At 43.6% G+C, this 18,535-nt stretch overlaps 1 protein-coding gene across 1 annotated transcript in view; it reads right to left on the bottom strand.

The window, feature by feature from the left end:
* GRM8 (glutamate metabotropic receptor 8) overlaps window positions 1-18,535 on the bottom strand; it is a 744,367-nt gene that overhangs the window by 297,952 nt on the left and 427,880 nt on the right. The window lies entirely within an intron of this gene.

The following is an 18,535-nucleotide window of genomic DNA, read 5'->3' as shown; positions in this document are numbered from 1 at the left end:
GGTGGAGGGAGCCTCTAAAAAACCCAGTTTGGACCAATTCATGGTGGAGGGAGCCTCTAAACAGCCCAGTTTGGGCAAATTCATGGTGGAGGGAGCCTCTAAAAACCCCAGTTTGGACCAATTCATGGTGGAGGGAGCCTCTAAAAACCCCAGTTTGGACCAATTCATGGTGGAGGGAGCCTCTAAACAGCCCAGTTTGGACCAATTCATGGTGGAGGGAGCCTCTAAAAACCCCAATTTGGACCAATTCATGGTGGAGGGAGCCTCTAACCAGCCCAGTTTGGACCAATTCATGGTGGAGGGAGCCTCTAACCAGCCCAGTTTGGGCAAATTCATGGTGGAGGGAGCCCCTAAAAACCCCAGTTTGGACCAATTCATGGTGGAGGGAGCCTCTAAAAACCCCAGTTTGGACCAATTCATGGTGGAGGGAGCCTCTAAAAAACCCAGTTTGGACCAATTCATGGTGGAGGGAGCCTCTAAACAGCCCAGTTTGGGCAAATTCATGGTGGAGGGAGCCTCTAAAAACCCCAGTTTGGACCAATTCATGGTGGAGGGAGCCTCTAAAAACCCCAGTTTGGACCAATTCATGGTGGAGGGAGCCTCTAAAAACCCCAGTTTGGACCAATACATGGTGGAGGGAGCCTCTAAAAACCCCAGTTTGGACCAATTCATGGTGGAGGGAGCCTCTAAACAGCCCAGTTTGGACCAATTCATGGTGGAGGGAGCCTCTAAAAACCCCAATTTGGACCAATTCATGGTGGAGGGAGCCTCTAACCAGCCCAGTTTGGACCAATTCATGGTGGAGGGAGCCTCTAACCAGCCCAGTTTGGACCAATTCATGGTGGAGGGAGCCTCTAAAAACCCCAATTTGGACCAATTCATGGTGGAGGGAGCCTCTAAAAACCCCAATTTGGACCAATTCATGGTGGAGGGAGCCTCTAACCAGCCCAGTTTGGGCAAATTCATGGTGGAGGGAGCCTCTAACCAGCAGAGTTGTGGGAAAGCAGGGTGGAGGGAGCCTCTAACCAGCAGAGTTGGTGGAAATCAGGGTGGAGGGAGCCTCTAACCAGCAGAGTTGGAGGGAGCCTAGTATTAGCAGAATTGTGCAACGCTTATGGTGGATGAGTATGAGGATGCGGAGGAATTGGAGAGGTTGAGTACAGACATGGAGTTTCATGTTGGGGTGCTTTACACAGGTGGGCACAAAAATGAAGGCTCTATCCAGTGGTGGTTCATTTTTATCAAAGTGAGCCGGTCGGCACTCTCAGCTGACAGACGGGTGCGCTTGTCAGTGATGATGCCACCAGCTGCACTGAACACCCTCTCAGATAGGACGCTGGCGGCAGGACAGGACAGCACCTCCAAGGCATATAGGGCAAGTTCAAGCCACAGGTCCAACTTCAACACCCAATACGTGTAGGGCGCAGAGGGGTCGGAGAGGACAGGGCTGTGGTCGGAAAGGTATTCCCGCAACATGCGCCTATACTTCTCACGCCTGGTGACACTAGGACCCTCTGTGGCGGCACTTTGGCGAGGGGGTGCCATCAAGGTGTCCCAGACCTTAGACAGTGTGCCCCTCGTTTGTGTGGACCGGTGAGAACTTGGTCGCCTACTGGAGGAACTGTCCTCCCTGCCGCCAACGTCACATGCTGGAAACATCTCCATCATATTCTGCACCAATTGCCTGTGGCAAGCATTGATGCGATTGGCCCTCCCCTCTACCGGAATAAAAGACGAGATGTTGTTTTTATACCGGGGGTCAAGGATAGCAAAGATCCAGTACTGGTTGTCCTCCATGATTTTGACAATACGCTTGTCGGTTGTAAAGCACCCCAACATGAACTCAGCCATGTCTGCCACAGTGTTAGTTGGCATGACTCCTCTGGCCCCACCGGAAAGTTCAATCTCCATTTCCTCCTCATCCTCCATGTCTACCCATCCGCGCTGCAACAATGGGACGATTCGAAGTTGCCCGGAAGCCTCCTGTATCACCATCACATCATCGGACAACTCTTCTTCCTCCTCCTCCTCCTCCATTAAACGCGATGAAGCGGACAGATGTGTGGACCTACTCTCCAGCTGTGACGGATCGGATGCTATCCCTGACTCCTCTGTGTGATCTGAGTTATCCCTGATGTCAATCAGGGATTCTCTCAGAACACACAAGAGCGGGATTGTAAGGCTCACCATCGCATCCTCAGAGCTCACCCTCCTTGTGGACTCCTCAAACACCCGTAGGATGTCACAAAGGTCTCTCATCCATGGCCACTCATGGATGAGAAACTGAGGCAGCTGACTTTGTGGCACCCTAGGGTTTTGTAGCTGGTATTCCATCAAAGGTCTCTGCTGCTCAACCACTCTATTCAACATCTGAAACGTTGAGTTCCAGCGTGTGGGGACGTCGCACAAAAGCCGGTGTTGTGGCACATGCAGGCGTTGCTGGAGAGATTTTAAGCTAGCAGCGGCTACTGTCGACTTGCGAAAGTGGGCGCACATGCGCCGCACTTTCACCAGTAGCTCTGGAACATTGGGGTAGCTCTTTAGGAAACGTTGCACCACTAGGTTGAAGACGTGGGCCAGGCATGGAACATGTTGGAGTCCGGCAAGCTCCAGAGCTGCTACCAGGTTCCGGCCGTTATCACAAACGACCATGCCTGGGCCCAGGTGCAGCGGCTCAAACCATATTGCCGTCTCATCGAGGAGGGCATCCCTCACCTCGGAGGCAGTGTGCTGTCTGTCCCCCAAGCTGATCAGCTTCAGCACAGCCTGCTGACGTCTACCAACGCCAGTGCTGCAACGTTTCCAACTCGTAGCTGGGGTCAATCTAACAGCGGAGGAGGAGGCGGTGGCGGAGGAGGAGGCGGTGGCGGAGGAGGAGGCGGTAGAGGAGGAGGAGGAGGGGGGTGTTCTTCTCGTGTCCCTGCCAGGAATGTTAGGCGGGGAGACGAGGTACACCGGGCCAGTTTGGGAAGCAGTCCCAGCCTCAACTACATTCACCCAGTGTGCCGTCAGTGAAATGTAGCATCCCTGTCCGCAGGCACTTGTCCACGCGTCGGTGGTCAAGTGGACCTTTTTGCAAAGCCCGGAACTAAGGGCCCGCCTGATGTTGAGTGACACGTGCTGGTGCAAGGCGGGGACGGCACACCGGGAGAAGTAGTGACGGCTATGGACGGCATAGTGAGGTGCCGCAGTTGCCATCAGGTCCAGGAAGGCGGGAGTTTCAACAAGCCGGAACGCCAACATCTCCTGGGCCAGCAGTTTAGCGATGTTGGCGTTCAAGGCTTGCGCGTGTGGGTGGTTAGCAGTGTATTTCTGCCGCCGCTCCAATGTCTGAGAGATGGTGGGTTGTTGTAAAGAAGCGCCTGATGGTGCCTTTGATGGTGCAGGAGAAGGAGATAAGACAGGAACAGGGGAGGATGAGGGAGAAGTCAACAAAGTGGCGGAGGCAGATGAAGTGGTGTCCTGGCTCGTCCTCTGGAGTGCATCGCCAGCACAGTCAGCAGTGGCAGTGGCAGAGGCAGAGGCAGTGGCAGAGGCAGAGGCAGTGGCGTGAACGGCAGGCGGCCTTTGTCCTGCCGTTGCTGCCTGCCACTGATTCCAGTGCTTGGATTCCAAATGACGGCGCATTGAAGTGGTGGACAGGTTGCTCTTCTCAGAGCCCCTAATCAATTTCGAGAGGCAAATTGTGCAGACAACACTATATCTGTCCTCGGCGCATTCCTTGAAAAAACTCCACACCTTCGAGAAACGTGCCCTCGAGGTGGGAGTTTTTCGGGGCTGGGTACGAACTGGAACATCTTGGGAGATTCCGGGTGTGGCCTGGCTTCGCCTAAGCTGCTGACCTCTGCCTCTGCCTCTAGCTACCCTTTTTGGTGCTGCACTTGCCTCAACATCCACACTACTTTCCCCGCTTGACATCCCCCCTGTCCAGGTCGGGTCAGTGTCCTCATCATCCACCACTTCCTCTTCCAACTCCTGTCTCATCTCCTCCTCCCGCACAATGCGCCGGTCAACTGGATGCCCTGACGGCAACTGCGTCACATCATCGTCGATGAGGGTGGGTTGCTGGTCATCCACCACCAAATCGAACGGAGATGGAGGAGACTCTAGTGTTTGAGCATCTGGACACAGATGCTCCTCTGTTAGGTTCGTGGAATCGTGACGTGGAGAGGCAGGTTGAGGGACAATGAAAGGAGCGGAGAACAGCTCTGGGGAGCAGGAACCGTTGGGGTTATTGTTCTGTGAAGCTTGGGAATTTTGGGAGGAAGGAGGACAAGACTGTTGGGTAATAGGAGGAGAGGAGGCAGAGTCTGACTGGCTGCTGGACAATGTGCTGTAAGCGTTCTCTGACAGCCATTGCAAGACCTGTTCCTGGTTCTCGGGCCTACTAAGGTTTGTACTCTGCAGTTTAGTTAATGTGTCAAGCAACCCTGGCACTGTGGAGTGGCGCAATGCTTGCTGCCCCACAGGAGTAGGCACGGGACGCCCTGTGGCTTCACTGCTACCTTGCTCCCCAGAACCAATCCCCCGACCTCGCCCACGGCCTCGTCCACGTCCCTTTCCGGGAGCCTTGCGCATTTTAAATTCCCAGTTAGAAATTGGCACTATATACCAGTAGTAAAAATTGTGGGTGCACGTAACCCCAATATATTCTTTGAATTCCCAGTCAGACAATGGCACTATATACCAGTAGCAAGAAATGAGGGTATTTATAACCCCAATATATTCTTTGAATTACCAGTCAGAAACTGGCACTATATGGCAGTAGCAAGAAATGAGGGTATTTATAACCCCAATATATTCTTTGAATTCCCAGTCAGACAATGGCACTGTATACCAGTAGTAAAAATTGTGGGTGCACGTAACCCCAATATATTCTTTGAATTCCCAGTCAGAAACTGGCACTATATGGCAGTAGCAAGAAATGAGGGTATTTATAACCCCAATATATTCTTTGAATTCCCAGTCAGACAATGGCACTGTATACCAGTAGTAAAAATTGTGGGTGCACGTAACCCCAATATATTCTTTGAATTCCCAGTCAGAAACTGGCACTGTATACCAGTAGTAAAAATTGTGGGTGCACGTAACCCCAATATATTCTTTGAATTCCCAGTCAGAAACTGGCACTGTATACCAGTAGTAAAAATTGTGGGTGCACGTAACCCCAATATATTCTTTGAATTCCCAGTCTGAAACTGGCACTGTATACCAGTAGTAAAAATTGTGGGTGCACGTAACCCCAATATATTCTTTGAATTACCAGTCAGAAACTGGCACTGTATACCAGTAGTAAAAATTGTGGGTGCACGTAACCCCAATATATTCTTTGAATTCCCAGTCAGAAACTGGCACTGTATACCAGTAGTAAAAATTGTGGGTGCACGTAACCCCAATATATTCTTTGAATTCCCAGTCAGACAATGGCACTATATACCAGTAGCAAGAAATGAGGGTATTTATAACCCCAATATATTCTTTGAATTCCCAGTCAGACAATGGCACTGTATACCAGTAGTAAAAATTGTGGGTGCACGTAACCCCAATATATTCTTTGAATTCCCAGTCAGAAACTGGCACTATATGGCAGTAGCAAGAAATGAGGGTATTTATAACCCCAATATATTCTTTGAATTCCCAGTCAGACAATGGCACTGTATACCAGTAGTAAAAATTGTGGGTGCACGTAACCCCAATATATTCTTTGAATTACCAGTCAGAAACTGGCACTGTTTACCAGTAGTAAAAATTGTGGGTGCACGTAACCCCAATATATTCTTTGAATTCCCAGTCAGAAACTGGCACTATATGGCAGTAGCAAGAAATGAGGGTATTTATAACCCCAATATATTCTTTGAATTCCCAGTCAGAAACTGGCACTGTATACCAGTAGTAAAAATTGTGGGTGCACGTAACCCCAATATATTCTTTGAATTCCCAGTCAGAAACTGGCACTGTATACCAGTAGTAAAAATTGTGGGTGCACGTAACCCCAATATATTCTTTGAATTACCAGTCAGAAACTGGCACTATATGGCAGTAGCAAGAAATGAGGGTATTTGTAACCCCAATATATTCTTTGAATTCCCAGTCAGAAACTGGCACTGTATACCAGTAGTAAAAATTGTGGGTGCACGTAACCCCAATATATTCTTTGAATTCCCAGTCAGAAACTGGCACTGTATACCAGTAGTAAAAATTGTGGGTGCACGTAACCCCAATATATTCTTTGAATTACCAGTCAGAAACTGGCACTATATGGCAGTAGCAAGAAATGAGGGTATTTATAACCCCAATATATTCTTTGAATTCCCAGTCAGACAATGGCACTGTATACCAGTAGTAAAAATTGTGGGTGCACGTAACCCCAATATATTCTTTGAATTCCCAGTCAGAAACTGGCACTATATGGCAGTAGCAAGAAATGAGGGTATTTATAACCCCAATATATTCTTTGAATTCCCAGTCAGACAATGGCACTGTATACCAGTAGTAAAAATTGTGGGTGCACGTAACCCCAATATATTCTTTGAATTACCAGTCAGAAACTGGCACTGTTTACCAGTAGTAAAAATTGTGGGTGCACGTAACCCCAATATATTCTTTGAATTCCCAGTCAGAAACTGGCACTGTATACCAGTAGTAAAAATTGTGGGTGCACGTAACCCCAATATATTCTTTGAATTCCCAGTCAGAAACTGGCACTATATGGCAGTAGCAAGAAATGAGGGTATTTATAACCCCAATATATTCTTTGAATTCCCAGTCAGAAACTGGCACTGTATACCAGTAGTAAAAATTGTGGGTGCACGTAACCCCAATATATTCTTTGAATTCCCAGTCAGAAACTGGCACTGTATACCAGTAGTAAAAATTGTGGGTGCACGTAACCCCAATATATTCTTTGAATTCCCAGTCAGAAACTGGCACTGTATACCAGTAGTAAAAATTGTGGGTGCACGTAACCCCAATATATTCTTTGAATTCCCAGTCAGAAACTGGCACTATATGGCAGTAGCAAGAAATGAGGGTATTTGTAACCCCAATATATTCTTTGAATTCCCAGTCAGAAACTGGCACTGTATACCAGTAGTAAAAATTGTGGGTGCACGTAACCCCAATATATTCTTTGAATTCCCAGTCAGAAACTGGCACTGTATACCAGTAGTAAAAATTGTGGGTGCACGTAACCCCAATATATTCTTTGAATTACCAGTCAGAAACTGGCACTATATGGCAGTAGCAAGAAATGAGGGTATTTGTAACCCCAATATATTCTTTGAATTCCCAGTCAGAAACTGGCACTGTATACCAGTAGTAAAAATTGTGGGTGCACGTAACCCCAATATATTCTTTGAATTCCCAGTCAGACAATGGCACTATATACCAGTAGCAAGAAATGAGGGTATTTATAACCCCAGTATATTCTTTGAATTCCCAGTCAGACAATGGCACTGTATACCAGTAGTAAAAATTGTGGGTGCACGTAACCCCAATATATTCTTTGAATTCCCAGTCAGAAACTGGCACTATATGGCAGTAGCAAGAAATGAGGGTATTTATAACCCCAATATATTCTTTGAATTCCCAGTCAGACAATGGCACTGTATACCAGTAGTAAAAATTGTGGGTGCACGTAACCCCAATATATTCTTTGAATTACCAGTCAGAAACTGGCACTGTATACCAGTGGTAAAAATTGTGGGTGCACGTAACCCCAATATATTCTTTGAATTCCCAGTCAGAAACTGGCACTGTATACCAGTAGTAAAAATTGTGGGTGCACGTAACCCCAATATATTCTTTGAATTCCCAGTCAGAAACTGGCACTATATGGCAGTAGCAAGAAATGAGGGTATTTGTAACCCCAATATATTCTTTGAATTCCCAGTCAGAAACTGGCACTGTATACCAGTAGTAAAAATTGTGGGTGCACGTAACCCCAATATATTCTTTGAATTCCCAGTCAGACAATGGCACTATATACCAGTAGCAAGAAATGAGGGTATTTATAACCCCAATATATTCTTTGAATTCCCAGTCAGACAATGGCACTGTATACCAGTAGTAAAAATTGTGGGTGCACGTAACCCCAATATATTCTTTGAATTCCCAGTCAGAAACTGGCACTTTATGGCAGTAGCAAGAAATGAGGGTATTTATAACCCCAATATATTCTTTGAATTCCCAGTCAGACAATGGCACTGTATACCAGTAGTAAAAATTGTGGGTGCACGTAACCCCAATATATTCTTTGAATTACCAGTCAGAAACTGGCACTGTTTACCAGTAGTAAAAATTGTGGGTGCACGTAACCCCAATATATTCTTTGAATTCCCAGTCAGAAACTGGCACTATATGGCAGTAGCAAGAAATGAGGGTATTTATAACCCCAATATATTCTTTGAATTCCCAGTCAGAAACTGGCACTGTATACCAGTAGTAAAAATTGTGGGTGCACGTAACCCCAATATATTCTTTGAATTCCCAGTCAGAAACTGGCACTGTATACCAGTAGTAAAAATTGTGGGTGCACGTAACCCCAATATATTCTTTGAATTCCCAGTCAGAAACTGGCACTGTATACCAGTAGTAAAAATTGTGGGTGCACGTAACCCCAATATATTCTTTGAATTACCAGTCAGAAACTGGCACTATATGGCAGTAGCAAGAAATGAGGGTATTTGTAACCCCAATATATTCTTTGAATAACCAGTCAGAAACTGGCACTGTATACCAGTAGTAAAAATTGTGGGTGCACGTAACCCCAATATATTCTTTGAATTCCCAGTCAGAAACTGGCACTGTATACCAGTAGTAAAAATTGTGGGTGCACGTAACCCCAATATATTCTTTGAATTACCAGTCAGAAACTGGCACTATATGGCAGTAGCAAGAAATGAGGGTATTTATAACCCCAATATATTCTTTGAATTCCCAGTCAGACAATGGCACTGTATACCAGTAGTAAAAATTGTGGGTGCACGTAACCCCAATATATTCTTTGAATTCCCAGTCAGAAACTGGCACTATATGGCAGTAGCAAGAAATGAGGGTATTTATAACCCCAATATATTCTTTGAATTCCCAGTCAGACAATGGCACTGTATACCAGTAGTAAAAATTGTGGGTGCACGTAACCCCAATATATTCTTTGAATTACCAGTCAGAAACTGGCACTGTTTACCAGTAGTAAAAATTGTGGGTGCACGTAACCCCAATATATTCTTTGAATTCCCAGTCAGAAACTGGCACTGTATACCAGTAGTAAAAATTGTGGGTGCACGTAACCCCAATATATTCTTTGAATTCCCAGTCAGAAACTGGCACTATATGGCAGTAGCAAGAAATGAGGGTATTTATAACCCCAATATATTCTTTGAATTCCCAGTCAGAAACTGGCACTGTATACCAGTAGTAAAAATTGTGGGTGCACGTAACCCCAATATATTCTTTGAATTCCCAGTCAGAAACTGGCACTGTATACCAGTAGTAAAAATTGTGGGTGCACGTAACCCCAATATATTCTTTGAATTCCCAGTCAGAAACTGGCACTGTATACCAGTAGTAAAAATTGTGGGTGCACGTAACCCCAATATATTCTTTGAATTACCAGTCAGAAACTGGCACTATATGGCAGTAGCAAGAAATGAGGGTATTTGTAACCCCAATATATTCTTTGAATTCCCAGTCAGAAACTGGCACTGTATACCAGTAGTAAAAATTGTGGGTGCACGTAACCCCAATATATTCTTTGAATTCCCAGTCAGAAACTGGCACTGTATACCAGTAGTAAAAATTGTGGGTGCACGTAACCCCAATATATTCTTTGAATTACCAGTCAGAAACTGGCACTATATGGCAGTAGCAAGAAATGAGGGTATTTGTAACCCCAATATATTCTTTGAATTCCCAGTCAGAAACTGGCACTGTATACCAGTAGTAAAAATTGTGGGTGCACGTAACCCCAATATATTCTTTGAATTCCCAGTCAGACAATGGCACTATATACCAGTAGCAAGAAATGAGGGTATTTATAACCCCAGTATATTCTTTGAATTCCCAGTCAGACAATGGCACTGTATACCAGTAGTAAAAATTGTGGGTGCACGTAACCCCAATATATTCTTTGAATTCCCAGTCAGAAACTGGCACTATATGGCAGTAGCAAGAAATGAGGGTATTTATAACCCCAATATATTCTTTGAATTCCCAGTCAGACAATGGCACTGTATACCAGTAGTAAAAATTGTGGGTGCACGTAACCCCAATATATTCTTTGAATTACCAGTCAGAAACTGGCACTGTATACCAGTGGTAAAAATTGTGGGTGCACGTAACCCCAATATATTCTTTGAATTCCCAGTCAGAAACTGGCACTGTATACCAGTAGTAAAAATTGTGGGTGCACGTAACCCCAATATATTCTTTGAATTCCCAGTCAGAAACTGGCACTATATGGCAGTAGCAAGAAATGAGGGTATTTGTAACCCCAATATATTCTTTGAATTCCCAGTCAGAAACTGGCACTGTATACCAGTAGTAAAAATTGTGGGTGCACGTAACCCCAATATATTCTTTGAATTCCCAGTCAGACAATGGCACTATATACCAGTAGCAAGAAATGAGGGTATTTATAACCCCAGTATATTCTTTGAATTCCCAGTCAGACAATGGCACTGTATACCAGTAGTAAAAATTGTGGGTGCACGTAACCCCAATATATTCTTTGAATTCCCAGTCAGAAACTGGCACTATATGGCAGTAGCAAGAAATGAGGGTATTTATAACCCCAATATACTCTTTGAATTCCCAGTCAGACAATGGCACTGTATACCAGTAGTAAAAATTGTGGGTGCACGTAACCCCAATATATTCTTTGAATTACCAGTCAGAAACTGGCACTGTATACCAGTGGTAAAAATTGTGGGTGCACGTAACCCCAATATATTCTTTGAATTCCCAGTCAGAAACTGGCACTGTATACCAGTAGTAAAAATTGTGGGTGCACGTAACCCCAATATATTCTTTGAATTCCCAGTCAGAAACTGGCACTATATGGCAGTAGCAAGAAATGAGGGTATTTATAACCCCAATATATTCTTTGAATTCCCAGTCAGACAATGGCACTGTATACCAGTAGTAAAAATTGTGGGTGCACGTAACCCCAATATATTCTTTGAATTCCCAGTCAGAAACTGGCACTGTATACCAGTAGTAAAAATTGTGGGTGCACGTAACCCCAATATATTCTTTGAATTCCCAGTCAGAAACTGGCACTGTATACCAGTAGTAAAAATTGTGGGTGCACGTAACCCCAATATATTCTTTGAATTACCAGTCAGAAACTGGCACTGTATACCAGTAGTAAAAATTGTGGGTGCACGTAACCCTAATATATTCTTTGAATTCCCAGTCAGAAACTGGCACTGTATACCAGTAGTAAAAATTGTGGGTGCACGTAACCCCAATATATTCTTTGAATTCCCAGTCAGAAACTGGCACTGTATACCAGTAGTAAAAATTGTGGGTGCACGTAACCCCAATATATTCTTTGAATTCCCAGTCAGACAATGGCACTATATACCAGTAGCAAGAAATGAGGGTATTTATAACCCCAATATATTCTTTGAATTCCCAGTCAGACAATGGCACTGTATACCAGTAGTAAAAATTGTGGGTGCACGTAACCCCAATATATTCTTTGAATTCCCAGTCAGAAACTGGCACTATATGGCAGTAGCAAGAAATGAGGGTATTTATAACCCCAATATATTCTTTGAATTCCCAGTCAGACAATGGCACTGTATACCAGTAGTAAAAATTGTGGGTGCACGTAACCCCAATATATTCTTTGAATTCCCAGTCAGACAATGGCACTGTATACCAGTAGTAAAAATTGTGGGTGCACGTAACCCCAATATATTCTTTGAATTCCCAGTCAGAAACTGGCACTATATGGCAGTAGCAAGAAATGAGGGTATTTATAACCCCAATATATTCTTTGAATTCCCAGTCAGACAATGGCACTGTATACCAGTAGTAAAAATTGTGGGTGCACGTAACCCCAATATATTCTTTGAATTACCAGTCAGAAACTGGCACTGTTTACCAGTAGTAAAAATTGTGGGTGCACGTAACCCCAATATATTCTTTGAATTCCCAGTCAGAAACTGGCACTGTATACCAGTAGTAAAAATTGTGGGTGCACGTAACCCCAATATATTCTTTGAATTCCCAGTCAGAAACTGGCACTATATGGCAGTAGCAAGAAATGAGGGTATTTATAACCCCAATATATTCTTTGAATTCCCAGTCAGAAACTGGCACTGTATACCAGTAGTAAAAATTGTGGGTGCACGTAACCCCAATATATTCTTTGAATTCCCAGTCAGAAACTGGCACTGTATACCAGTAGTAAAAATTGTGGGTGCACGTAACCCCAATATATTCTTTGAATTACCAGTCAGAAACTGGCACTATATGGCAGTAGCAAGAAATGAGGGTATTTGTAACCCCAATATATTCTTTGAATTCCCAGTCAGAAACTGGCACTGTATACCAGTAGTAAAAATTGTGGGTGCACGTAACCCCAATATATTCTTTGAATTCCCAGTCAGACAATGGCACTATATACCAGTAGCAAGAAATGAGGGTATTTATAACCCCAGTATATTCTTTGAATTCCCAGTCAGACAATGGCACTGTATACCAGTATTAAAAATTGTGGGTGCACGTAACCCCAATATATTCTTTGAATTCCCAGTCAGAAACTGGCACTATATGGCAGTAGCAAGAAATGAGGGTATTTATAACCCCAATATATTCTTTGAATTCCCAGTCAGACAATGGCACTGTATACCAGTAGTAAAAATTGTGGGTGCACGTAACCCCAATATATTCTTTGAATTACCAGTCAGAAACTGGCACTGTATACCAGTGGTAAAAATTGTGGGTGCACGTAACCCCAATATATTCTTTGAATTCCCAGTCAGACACTGGCACTGTATACCAGTAGTAAAAATTGTGGGTGCACGTAACCCCAATATATTCTTTGAATTCCCAGTCAGAAACTGGCACTATATGGCAGTAGCAAGAAATGAGGGTATTTATAACCCCAATATATTCTTTGAATTCCCAGTCAGAAACTGGCACTGTATACCAGTAGTAAAAATTGTGGGTGCACGTAACCCCAATATATTCTTTGAATTCCCAGTCAGAAACTGGCACTGTATACCAGTAGTAAAAATTGTGGGTGCACGTAACCCCAATATATTCTTTGAATTCCCAGTCAGACAATGGCACTATATACCAGTAGCAAGAAATGAGGGTATTTATAACCCCAATATATTCTTTGAATTCCCAGTCAGAAACTGGCACTGTATACCAGTAGTAAAAATTGTGGGTGCACGTAACCCCAATATATTCTTTGAATTCCCAGTCAGACAATGGCACTATATGGCAGTAGCAAAAATAGTGGGTGTATATAGCCCCAATTCTATTGCTAGGGGACTTGCAGGGTATTTCTGGGGTGAAGGTGGGGGGGCACACCGTTGGAACGGGTATCGGGGGTATATATCGGGTATACGGGAATACACTGACAGTGTATTCCATTCAGGATCCTGGGAAAGCTGGGTTGCGGCGATTGAGCCCGTCAGTGCCACGTTACACTGACAAGCTTCTCCCTGGAATTTAGCTCTTACAAGAGCTGTTGTGGTTGTCTTCTCCTTCCTATCCTAGCCTGTCCCTGCCTACCCAGAATCTAAGCCCTAGCTAGCTGGACGGAAACCTCCGTCCTCGGTGAATTGCAAGCTCAGAATGACGCGAACCTGGGCGGCGCTGTTCTTTTAAATTAGAGGTCACATGTTTTCGGCAGCCAATGGGTTTTGCCTACTTTTCTCAACGTCACCGGTGTCGTAGTTCCTGTCCCACCTACCCTGCGCTGTTATTGGAGCAAAAAAGGCGCCAGGGAAGGTGGGAGGGGAATCGAGTAATGGCGCACTTTACCACGCGGTGTTCGATTCGATTCGAACATGCCGAACAGCCTAATATCCGATCGAACATGAGTTCGATAGAACACTGTTCGCTCATCTCTACTGGGATGTAGAGCCATTCCAACTACAGTGCCGTGTCCAGCTGTGCTAGGTTACGCGGTTGAGCATCCATGGCGCGGACAACCCGATTGAGGTGGTCCCACAGATTCTCGATTGGGTTCAAGTCTGGGGAATTTGCTGGCCAAGGGAGTACAGTAAACTCATAATGGTGCTCCTCGAACCACGCACGTACACTGTGAGCTTTATGACACGTCGCATTGTCCTGCAGGGGTGAACATGGTCCTCAAGAGTAGATACATACTTGTGTTGATCCATCATGCCTTCCACAATGATGAGTGCACCCAGATGGCTGTTGACACGTGCCTTCTGCGATTGGTTATTTAACGTTGAGGTCAAAAGTAGGTGGTGGTCACATTAATGTGACTGGACTGTGTATATGCCCATGAAAGAGGGATTATAGAGGTAAAAACTTGAGGGAAACAAAACTTTGGACAATGTAGAAGAATTTGTCTTTACAATATATTTCCTGCATCAGAGAATGTCTTGAAGGAACATCTTTCCTTTGGTAAACTGTGGATTTCTTACTCTAGTTAGCTTAGATTTTAATGAAGCCTCTTCTGTTTACATGTTTTTTTAAGCAAATTTACAGCAAGGTATAAATATATCATGCTAAATAATGATTTAATTATATAGCAAATAATTAATGAATTGAAAGTCTCCCAGAACACTGAGGAACAATTCACTTTTGGATACTATTAATAATGTACGTGTAACAATGCATACTACAGTCAAACTGGTATTAAATCAAGTTTGGAAATCAAAATTTAATGTGGGATTTTGACCTAGTTCAAAATTTCTGAAAGAATTTAATAAGAAAGAGTGCATACTTCTATGTGCATATACTCATAGGTTTAGATGTTTTACATGTGTATATACAGAAAGTTACATTAGCAAATATCCATGTAAAAATTCAAAAGAGCATCAACTAGAGTATATACTTATAACTGTGTAAGCTGCTCAAGTGTAGAGAACAACACTGTACTTGTGCTTCGTGTCCTCATTTAACCACTTTCCACTTTGGTTAATGATTTTAATTTGCCTAGAAACCAATTAAACACAATATCACAACATGCTAATAAAAGCCTCCTTGAAAAACAGCAATTTACTATCACCCACTGCTTGGTCATACATAGATAAACTTTATGATAACTTGTCATTAAACCACATTGTCTTTAATAAAGTTGCTTAGCTTCTGATTCACATATCTAGAAATGCTCAACCAAAAGGATTGGCTCCATAGGACTAAGAGGATGTTCACACTTGCATCCAGTGTCCGTCCTGTGCTATTCCGCCGGGTTTCCATCCTCAGCCTCGAAAAACTGATCATGAGACAGATTCCCAGAGGTCAGCTTTAAAACCCAGCGCGGCTGCATCTTCGGTGTAGCCGAGCTGAGCGCACGACCAGCACTGCTACATCTTGGCATAGGAATGCATTGACCAGCGTTGATTGGCCGAATGCCATAAGAGTACAGCATTTGGCCAATCAATGCTGGTTCTGCCTGAGGAGACGGAGTCTAAGATCGGTTCACAGCAGTCTCCATTCTGGTCTGATTTTAGACTCCGCCTCCTCACAGAAGGGCCTCCAGCAGAACCAGCGTTGAGTGGCCGAATGCTGTACTCTGTATGGCATTCGGCCAATCAACGGTGGTCAATGCATTCCTATGGAAAAAAGTCAGCTCCTCCATATCGCAAGCTGACAGGGATCCCGATGTAATACACTGATATGGGCTTGTTAGATGCCCCCAGACATGCTTCCTCTGCTGTCCTAGTTGCATTCCAGGGTGTTGGCATCATTTCCTGGGGTGTCATAGTGGACTTGGTGACTCTCCTGAGTCGAAGAGTGGGATCCCCTGAAACGAGCATTTTTTCCCCATAGACTATAATGGGGTTGGATATTCATTCGAATAGTCGAATATTGAGGTGCTATTCGGAATGAATATTGAATATTTTACTGTTCGCTCATCTCTAGTTAAAATGAAAATAAAAGCATATAAATTTGGTATCCCCAGAATCATACCAAAATGTAAAATACAGATGACATGCCATTGTGGCTGCACAGTGAACGCCGTAAAACCGAAGCCCATAAGAAAGTCGCAGCAATGCATTTTTTTCTTCAAATCTCCCCCATTCTGATTTTTTTTCCAGCTTCCCAGTATATTGTACAGAATAATTAATGGCGGCATCATGAAGAACAATTTTTCCCGCAAAGATTAAGACCTCAAATGGCTCTGGGAGCAGAGAAATAAAAAAAGTTATGGGGTTTAGAAGGAGGGGAGTCAAAAACGAAAAAACGATAGAGCTAATTGCCAGTCAAAAACGAAAAACGTTAAAGCTAATTGCCCGGAAGCCATCCCCTGTCCAGTTTCTAGGGGCTGAGGACAGAAACCCGGCGGAATGGCACAGGGCCGACACTGGGTCTAAGTGTGAACGCCCCCTTAATATGATTTTGCCATGTGATTTGGTCATTTGTTATTTTGACATTATAAATCACCTTTGAATATCATATTTTCAACTGTGTAATTCACATTTTTTATTTGTTTTAAATAGTTTGGAGAATGAAAAGAAGTTCATCCCCTGCTTGGGAATCTCCAACACATGAAAAATGGGGTTTATTTCTTATTAATATAATCTATGACTATATACAGTACGAGTCTCCACTACATTTTGCTTCAAGTCTTCATTAATAAGTCTATTATGTAAAATCTGTCTATGCAGATTAGCGCAAGGAATAGTGGATTTTCACATTTCCTCTTTTAACTCAAGCCTCTGTTTCAGGTAGTATATACTGTAACAGTGAACATAAATCAAAAATAATACATTAATTATCTAAGAGAATGGCTTATAATATGACTAAAGACTGTTTAAGTGCTTCTTAAAAGCGTGTGAACTGCAATGCCTTGCATGCATGATATACATTAATAGCCAAGTCATTTTAAGATTGTAGTTATTCATATTCTTCCATACAGAACAAAACTGAAATGAATGAAGCTTCTAATGTTTCCTTAAAGGAGCACTAAAGCTAAAGCACAAAGTCTATCAAAGTGAAGCTTTTAAAAGGAGCGGCTGCTATCATTCACACATCTGTATATAAAAGTGTCTAGAATTTCTAAAAGCTGCTGAGAGTACAGAACATTTTATAGACTTTCTGGAAATATTCACACTATTGTAATTTATTTCAGGTGAAAAATAGAACTGCAAAAAACATGGAGATAAAAATATACTTAAGATTTAATGAGCATTTCACTACCTGTTTGTATATGTCTATTATCTGGGTCTGTGCATTAACACAGTGGTTTTTGCCTTCGTCCTTGATTAACTTTATAAGTATAAAACGGTTGAATACGATAGGCCTATGCCTATTTCAACTCATTTTGTAACAGTATGATTTATTTAGCCCTTTAGCACATAGACAGGCTATGGTTCCATACTGCTTCCAAGTTATACAGTGCTATAATATGGCACCAAGAGTACAGTAATATATTCAAGAAAGAACACATACAAGCTCATAGCAGATAGAAAAAGCATACTAGGAGTCATAGCAACTAAGAAGAAAAAGAAAAACTTCAGGATCATTTAGTTTTCTGTGCGGTGTGCCTCTGATGCTTATTATACAGCCGGACTGCGGCTGGTAGGAAGGAACTGCGATACCACTCCTTCTCATATTTGGGGTGAAACAGTCGTCACTGACAGTACTGCCAAGTGCTATCATGCTACATGGGATGGGAGTTTTCCTCCAGCACAGAGCTCACCACAGGCAGTATTTTTCTGTCACCCACCACATGTACTGGGTCCAGGGGGCTCCCCAGGACAGAAGTAGCCCTTCTAATCAGCCTGTCAAGTCTATTTCTATCCGTGGCGGGTATGTTACCCCCCAGGAGGACACTCTGAAGAAGATGTCTGATGCTACCACAGAGTTGAAAAAAGCCCTAAGAAGTGCCCCCTGGACTCCAAAGGCCCTCAGCCTCCTGATCAGGTAGAGCCTGCTGTGACCCTTTCTGTGCAGCGCATCCAGGTGATCAGCCCAGTCCAGCCTTTTATTGAGGAGAACACCCAGGTACTTAAAGGTCATGACTTTGTCAATGCCTGTCCCTTGGATGTCCTCTGAATTCAGGATACACCACTTACTAAAGTCTGCCACCATCTCATTGGTCTTCCCAGCATTAATCCTGAGGTTGTTCCACTGGCACAACTCCATAAAGTCCTGGTTTGAGTCTCTGTACTCCCTGTCATCTCAGTCTGTGATGAGGCCTACTATTGCAGAGTTGTCGGAGTACTTTTGTAGCAAGTAGCTAGATGAGTTGCGCCTAAAGTCAGCAGTGTACAGTGTGAAGAGGAAAGGGGTAAGAACTGTACCTTGTGGTGCCCCCATACTACAGATCACATTGTTAGACACAGCCCCTGGGCTCTCACATTCTGAGGTC

This window comes from Leptodactylus fuscus, chromosome 5 (genome assembly GCF_031893055.1).
Source record: "Leptodactylus fuscus isolate aLepFus1 chromosome 5, aLepFus1.hap2, whole genome shotgun sequence".
Taxonomy (NCBI): Eukaryota; Metazoa; Chordata; class Amphibia; order Anura; family Leptodactylidae; genus Leptodactylus; species Leptodactylus fuscus.
This window is presented reverse-complemented; position numbering and strand designations above follow the sequence as displayed.